The 6,603-nt window shown below is 36.4% G+C and overlaps 1 non-coding gene across 1 annotated transcript; it reads left to right on the top strand.

Annotated features, from left to right (window-relative positions):
* Positions 1-216: 216 nt before the first annotated feature.
* Positions 217-325, top strand: LOC114914333 (small nucleolar RNA R71). Its single transcript, XR_003801225.1, has one exon. It is a non-coding gene; the product is annotated as a small nucleolar RNA R71 (small nucleolar RNA).
* The last annotated feature ends 6,278 nt before the right edge of the window (positions 326-6,603 follow it).

Consider the following 6,603-nt stretch of genomic DNA (forward strand, 5'->3'; position numbering starts at 1 on the left):
TTGTTTGTGGTAAGAGATCGACCTTTCATAGGAAGATAATGAAGCATGGTTGATAATGAAGAATGGTTGATCAAGTTTTCACTCAAAATTTCAAACAAGGTATAGGCTTCATCATCACTTTTACTCATGAATGTACCTCTACAAGATGCATCAACCATCTATCTATACTAGTCACCTAAACCCTTATAAAAGGCTTGAACAATTTGTCACTTAGATAAACCATGGTGTGGGCATTTTCTAAGAAACTCCTTAAGTCTTTCCCATGATTCATGAATTTGTTCTCTTGGAAGTTGAGCAAATCCAGTGATGGCTCATCTTATGGTGTTGGTTCGACCTATGGGATAGAATTTCTTAAGAAACTCATATTGCATTTCAACTTAAGTTTGGATTGGTCTCCCTATTGTGCCAAGCCAGTACTTGACTTTATCCTCAAGTGAGAAGGAGAATAGGATCAGTTTAAGTGCATCATCAGTAAAATTTTGAATCTTTATCATGGAATAAATTTTTAAAAACTCATCTAGATGCTTGTAAGAATCTTCATTGGTGTTCCTATAGAAAGGTGGGAGCATCTAGATTGTGGTCGACTTGATCTTATAATGGCTTGCTGGAATATCAAGTAAGTGGATACAAGTCGATGGGTTATACGTGGAGGGAATAAAATATTCATTCATCTGCTTAAATGGTTCTCCAAGATTTTTAACTATTTGATTTTCAAGTTTAATATGAATCAGCCATTCAATTTTAGGATTGAATTTAACTAGGTCAGAAAAAAGAGATCTCCTATCGTGTATGTACCAGTGCAAATCCTAATGTGTATGGTTCATATTTTTTTTTCAATCGCAAACAAGTTAGCAAACAATTAAACTTAGACACCTACAGGTTTCTTAGACCTAATAGTTCGATGTAGAGTGGCTCAGCTCAGACGCAATTTGGATCCGTTTTCACTTCCTTCAACTAGCCAGGTAAGAGATGAGGTCATAGAGGTCCTCCAGTTGCTTGTCTTAGACACCAATTGGATTGGCCAGGTAAGCTAACGAAACTAATTAAATAACCATGAGTCCTCTTAGGCTTAGCCTTTTTAATCTCTTGTCTTAGACACCAGTTTCAGAGGTAAGTCCAAACTTACTTTGCATTTAACTTGACCACAATACTCTAACTAAACTCAATTGATCCTGGAGGTCAACATCTACTGAATTTTAATTAGGCTTAGGTTAATATAGAATGCTGGTTGGTTATTTTTGGACTAAGAAAGGGTGATGAAATCTCCATCTTATTTTGTTAATGGGTGTGTCCTTAAGTTGATTTGAGATAAATATGCACAATCAATTTCAAACAAAGAATTCTATGCAACTAAATTATATGCATGTAATTAATCAAACTTGAAAGCTTATCTTGTCTCCAGCGATCACCAAAAGTAAATCTAAGATGATGAATGCTTCTAAACAATTAAATTTATATTCTTATAATGTGATTTTTATTAGATTTATATGGGTGAATTTTATGTTAATTTTAAAAAAATAGCAATTAATACTAAAAAAATAGTTTATGATTAGGATTGATCTTACCAACTTGAAGTATTTCACCCTTTTTTTTTAATTATTTTTTTTATAAAAAAGATAAAAAATTAGAAAGTTAGTAAGCTATATTCATAAAAAAATTAAAAAAATCAAATGTTAAAATTGGTGCCTTTCCTGACAATGACACCAAAAATTTGTAATATCGCGATATTGTTGTTAGGACACTGTGATTATCAAATTAATTTTAATTTTTAAAATAATATTAAAAATATATAAAAAATAGCAAATTGGGTCGAATCGACAGAGAAGGCAGTGCTTTTGATTTGAAAATTTTGATTTTTTTTAAAAAATTTTGAGAAAATAATTTAAATTTAAAAATTAAAATTAAAAAATATGAAAAATAAATTTGATACTAAGATCTACTAATTAGATCTTAGCTTCTATTTATAATAAAAATAAAGAACAAAAATTTAAAAGTACATAAAAATAAATTTTGTATTAATTAAAATTGAAGTTCAATTACAAAAAAATTAAAAAATTAATAAAATAAAATAAAATTATAATAAAGATCTGAAGTTAATCGATGCAGCATCGTCGGAAAGATGGTTGACGACCTTTCCTTCTTCCTTCATACTCCGTGGAGCGAATCGGCTTCTCTCCTTCTTCTCTTTAGATCCCTATACCTTTCTTTTTTATTTATTTATTTTTTATTTTCTCTATTTATTTTCTATTTTTTCTCTTGCTCTTGGACTCCTTATTTATAAGTAAATTTTTTCTCTTTTTTTGGTAGAAAGCGAAGTCCTAAAAGCCTTCAAAAATGTGTCAAATCCATGTCACAGCTTTCTGACCATTGGATCTGCATTCAATGCTCTAGATCAGTCCAAAAAATCACCGTTTATCTTCTTATATTAGTCAGAAATGTTGTGGATCGTCTGATTGCATGATGGATTGAATTCAGACCATTGGATGGTGCAAAAATAGCTCCCAAAAGTCTTCTTTCACTCGAAAATATTGCTGGCTGTTCGATCAAATGTCAGAGTGAAGTGCAACTGTTGGATCGCACAGTTGATGTGGGCCACCATCGTTTGATATGGGATGGAGTGATTTAAGCTATCTGATCCCATGCAAAACCAATCCCAATCGTTGATCAGTGCACAACTAGCCCGCTCGCCTATGGACTGCGACTGTAGACTGCAAAATTGTGCTGTGGACCATGACCCAAGTTCTATGGATTGGTCGTCCAAGTTCTATGGATCGGTCGATTGATCCATCATGCATCGAAGACTTTTTAAAATAAAATTTTAGATATTTTTGCTTATTTTTTCTTGGATTTTGTGCCTAAAAAATAAAAAATATAAATTAAATTTTTTATTAATTTTTTTATTATTTTGATATTTAAATTGCTCAATTAGCTTGATATCTATTTTTTTATAAATATACTTTAATTTTATATTTTTTAAAATTATTTTATTTTTACAAAAAAATCTAATTTATTTATGAAATTTGGATTTTTAGGAGATGTTAGCACCATTAATTACCTAAAAGTATTTAAAATAAATCTATAAATATGTGACTTATCAAAGTTACCATCAATAAATTCTTCAGATTTATGATCTTGCAAAGAGGCATCAAGGCAAATCCCAAGAAGATCAAAGCAATCCTTGGGATGACTCTATCGAGAACTGTCAGAGAGGTGCAACGTCTCACCGACACGATTGCTTCACTCAACCATTTTGTCTCCAGATTGGTTGAGAGGTGTCTCCTATTTTTTTAGATCCTCAAGCAGTCGAAAGACTTTCAATGTACTATTAAATACCAAAAGATGTTTGAGGAGTTGAAATAGTACCTCAACTCTCCATCATTGCTCACGAAGCCTCAACCTGGTGAAGAGCTACTACTATATCTTGCCGTTTCTTCAGTAGCGATTATCTCAGTTCTTGTTCGTGAAGAATGATGGATTCAAAAGCTCATATATTACACCAGTAAAGTCCATCATGATGCTTGGATCAGATATTCAAAGCTGAAAAAATTAATTTTCATACTAGTCATTACGGCAAGGAAGCTCAGGCCTTATTTCCAAGCTCACACCATAATATTGCTAACTAATTTGCCGATTAAAGCCATTCTTCACTGTCCAGATACCTCAGGATGGATCGCAAAGTGGGCTCTTAAACTTACTGAGTTGGATGTGTAGTACCGTCCAAGGCTTTCCATCAAAGCCCAAGTGACTTCATCTTGGAATGCACTATTCCGAATGAACAAAGCTAATAGGATGGAGAAGGCTCGAAAGCTGTGGAAAGCTTGAGAACTGAGGAGACATATGCAGGATCTGACCTTGAGGAGCTGTGGACACTGCATGTCGATGGCTTATCAAATGCATCAGGAGTAGGGGTCGGACTCATCTTAACTAGTCTTGAAGAAGATGTGGCAGGATATACTCTACGCTTTGAGTTTTCGGCTATTAACAATGAGACAGAATATGAAGCTCTAATTACTGGTCTCAAGGTTGCGAGAGAGGTAGGAGCTTAACATCCAAAAGTCTTTAGTGACTCCCAACTGATTGTTGGACATATCAAGGGTGAATACAAGGTCCAAGAGAAAAATATGAAGAAATATCTTCAGAAGGTAAAGAATTTGACCTTATCTTTCTTGAGTTTTGACATTTAGCAGGTCTCCAGAGCAAAAAACTCTAGGGTAGATGCATTATCAAAGTTAGCAACCTTGTTGCCCGCCAACTTAGAACAAGGGACCTATTTTGAGATATTAAAAATCTCGAGCCTCGAGGAGCCTCTCATTGTCCAATAGGTTGATGAAGAACCCTATTAGATTGATCCCCTACTGAAATACTTAAGGTCGGGTGAGTTGCCATCTGATCGTAAAAAAGCTCGAAAAATAAGAAAGCAGGCCACTCGCTATGTCCTATACGATGACAACCTATATAAGCGGTCATTTTCTTTATCTCTATTGAAGTGCTTATGCCCATCTGAGGCTGATTATATGCTGGAATGGTCTACAAAGAAATCTATGAAAGTCACTTGAGGGGTAGATCCCTATCTTACAAGATTCTTCGGTAGGGCTACTACTGGCCCACAATGCAACAAGATGCAGGCATCTTTGTTAGGAACTGTGACAAGTGCCAAAAAAATTCTGATATTCATCATCAGCTGGTGGGTACTTTTGACTCCCATCGACACTCCATGATCGTTTGCTTAGTGGGGTATGGACATTCGTGGCCTTTTTCCTCTTGCATCAGGTCAGCGCAAATTTTTCTGAGTAGCTATCGGCTATTTTACCAAATGGTTGAAGTCGAGCCTCTAGCCTACATAATCAAGGTGAGAATAAAAAATTTCATCTGAAAATCCATCATCTGCCACTATGGTCTCCCCAAAGTGCTGATTACAGATAACGATAGATAATTCAGTGATACTCGACTCTGCAAATTCTACAAAGAATATGAAATAGAGCACCGCTTCACCTCGGTAGGCCACCCATAGGTAAATAGAGAGGTGGAGGTGACCAACACGACTCTTCTACACGGCTTAAAGGCTAGGTTAGATCAGACAGAGGGATTCTGGGTAGATGAGCTTCATTATGTGCTGTGGGCTTATCAGATGACTCAGAAGATTTCAACTGATGAGACTCCTTTCAACCTGGCATTTGGGACTGAAGTAGTTATTCTTATGGAGTTTAGACTTCCTTTCTTCAGAGTCAAGGAGTAAAATGAAGATACCAATTTGGTGTAGCTCCGAGCCAACCTCGATTTGATCAAAAAAAATAGGGAGCGTACCACTGTAAGAATGGCTGCTTATCGTCAGAGGGCGGCTAGATACTACAACGCCTGAGTCAAAGCCAAAGAGTTTCAAGCTAATCTGATACTATGATGAGCTGAAGTTTTATAGCCTATTGAGCAAAAAAAATTATCACCTAACTGGGAAGGTCCTTACTAAGTGGATGAGGTGGTACGCCTTGGAATCATACTTAACGAATGAAGGCTAACCTAGAAAGATCTTCGAAGGGCTAACCAAAAGGACCCTCAGCCTAAAATGATTGACCTTTGATTGACTTCTAACTGAAAATAAGCAAAGCAAAGATGCCACTCGTATAATGAGTAAAGCAAAGATATCCCTCGCATAATGAGTAGCACAAAAATGCCACTTGTTAGAGCAAGGACGCCACTCGCATAACGAGCAGAGCAAAGGTGCCGCTTGCATAAAGGGCATAGCAAAGATGCCACTCATCATCATCCTTGGTTAATGGCCTATGATCGGCCCTGACTTAATGGCTTCTGACCGGCCTAGTTATCATTAAGGTTCCTTTGTTCGGAACCCAAATCCCTTTGTTTGGAACTGTGTTGGTCGAGGTTCTTTTGGTCAAAACCAACCTTACTGGGGCTCGTTTGCTCAGAACTAAGGTTCCTTCAATCGTAACTATTTCTATTGAAGTTCTTCTATTTGGAACAGTTTTATTCCCTATGATCTCATGACAAAGCCCAGTCTCCTAAATTAGAGCAGATTCAGCTAAATTCCTAAGCCCAAAATTGAGTCAAATCGAGGTAATTCTAAGTTTTCTAGGTCGAAATTGGCCTCTGCGTGCTAAATAAAAATGAGCCAGAATGAATAAAAAATACCGATATTATGAAAGTAACTTCTTTTCATTCATTCAAATATTTACAAGAAAAAAAGATGGTGCCTAAAGCGCCACCTTAAAAAAAGAAAAAAAAAAAAGAAGAAGAAAGCAAATGAAAATAGAAGCAAGGATAAGGAGGCTCGGTCCTCATCTGACGAGGAGGTCCCCACCTCCTCATCACTATTTTCGGGCTGGAGGCCATGGAGCTTCAAGTACGGCATTATCTGTAACAAACAGGCTTTACAATCCTTGAAATTGAGGATAAAGGTGGTAGCAACAATGTCGATAGCCTCTTTCTCGAACTCTATGGAGGTTCGAAACTCCTAAATATAGTGCACTCGGACATTGGGAGAAATTCGCTCAGGCTGAGGGGTACATTCACCCCCAAAAACTGGTGGGGATAGAGAGGTGGAGGACACCCTGTGAGAGGAGGATGGACCTGCATGACTAGCCCTCCTCC

Source organism: Elaeis guineensis, chromosome 6, assembly GCF_000442705.2.
Source record: "Elaeis guineensis isolate ETL-2024a chromosome 6, EG11, whole genome shotgun sequence".
Lineage (NCBI taxonomy): Eukaryota > Viridiplantae > Streptophyta > Magnoliopsida > Arecales > Arecaceae > Elaeis > Elaeis guineensis.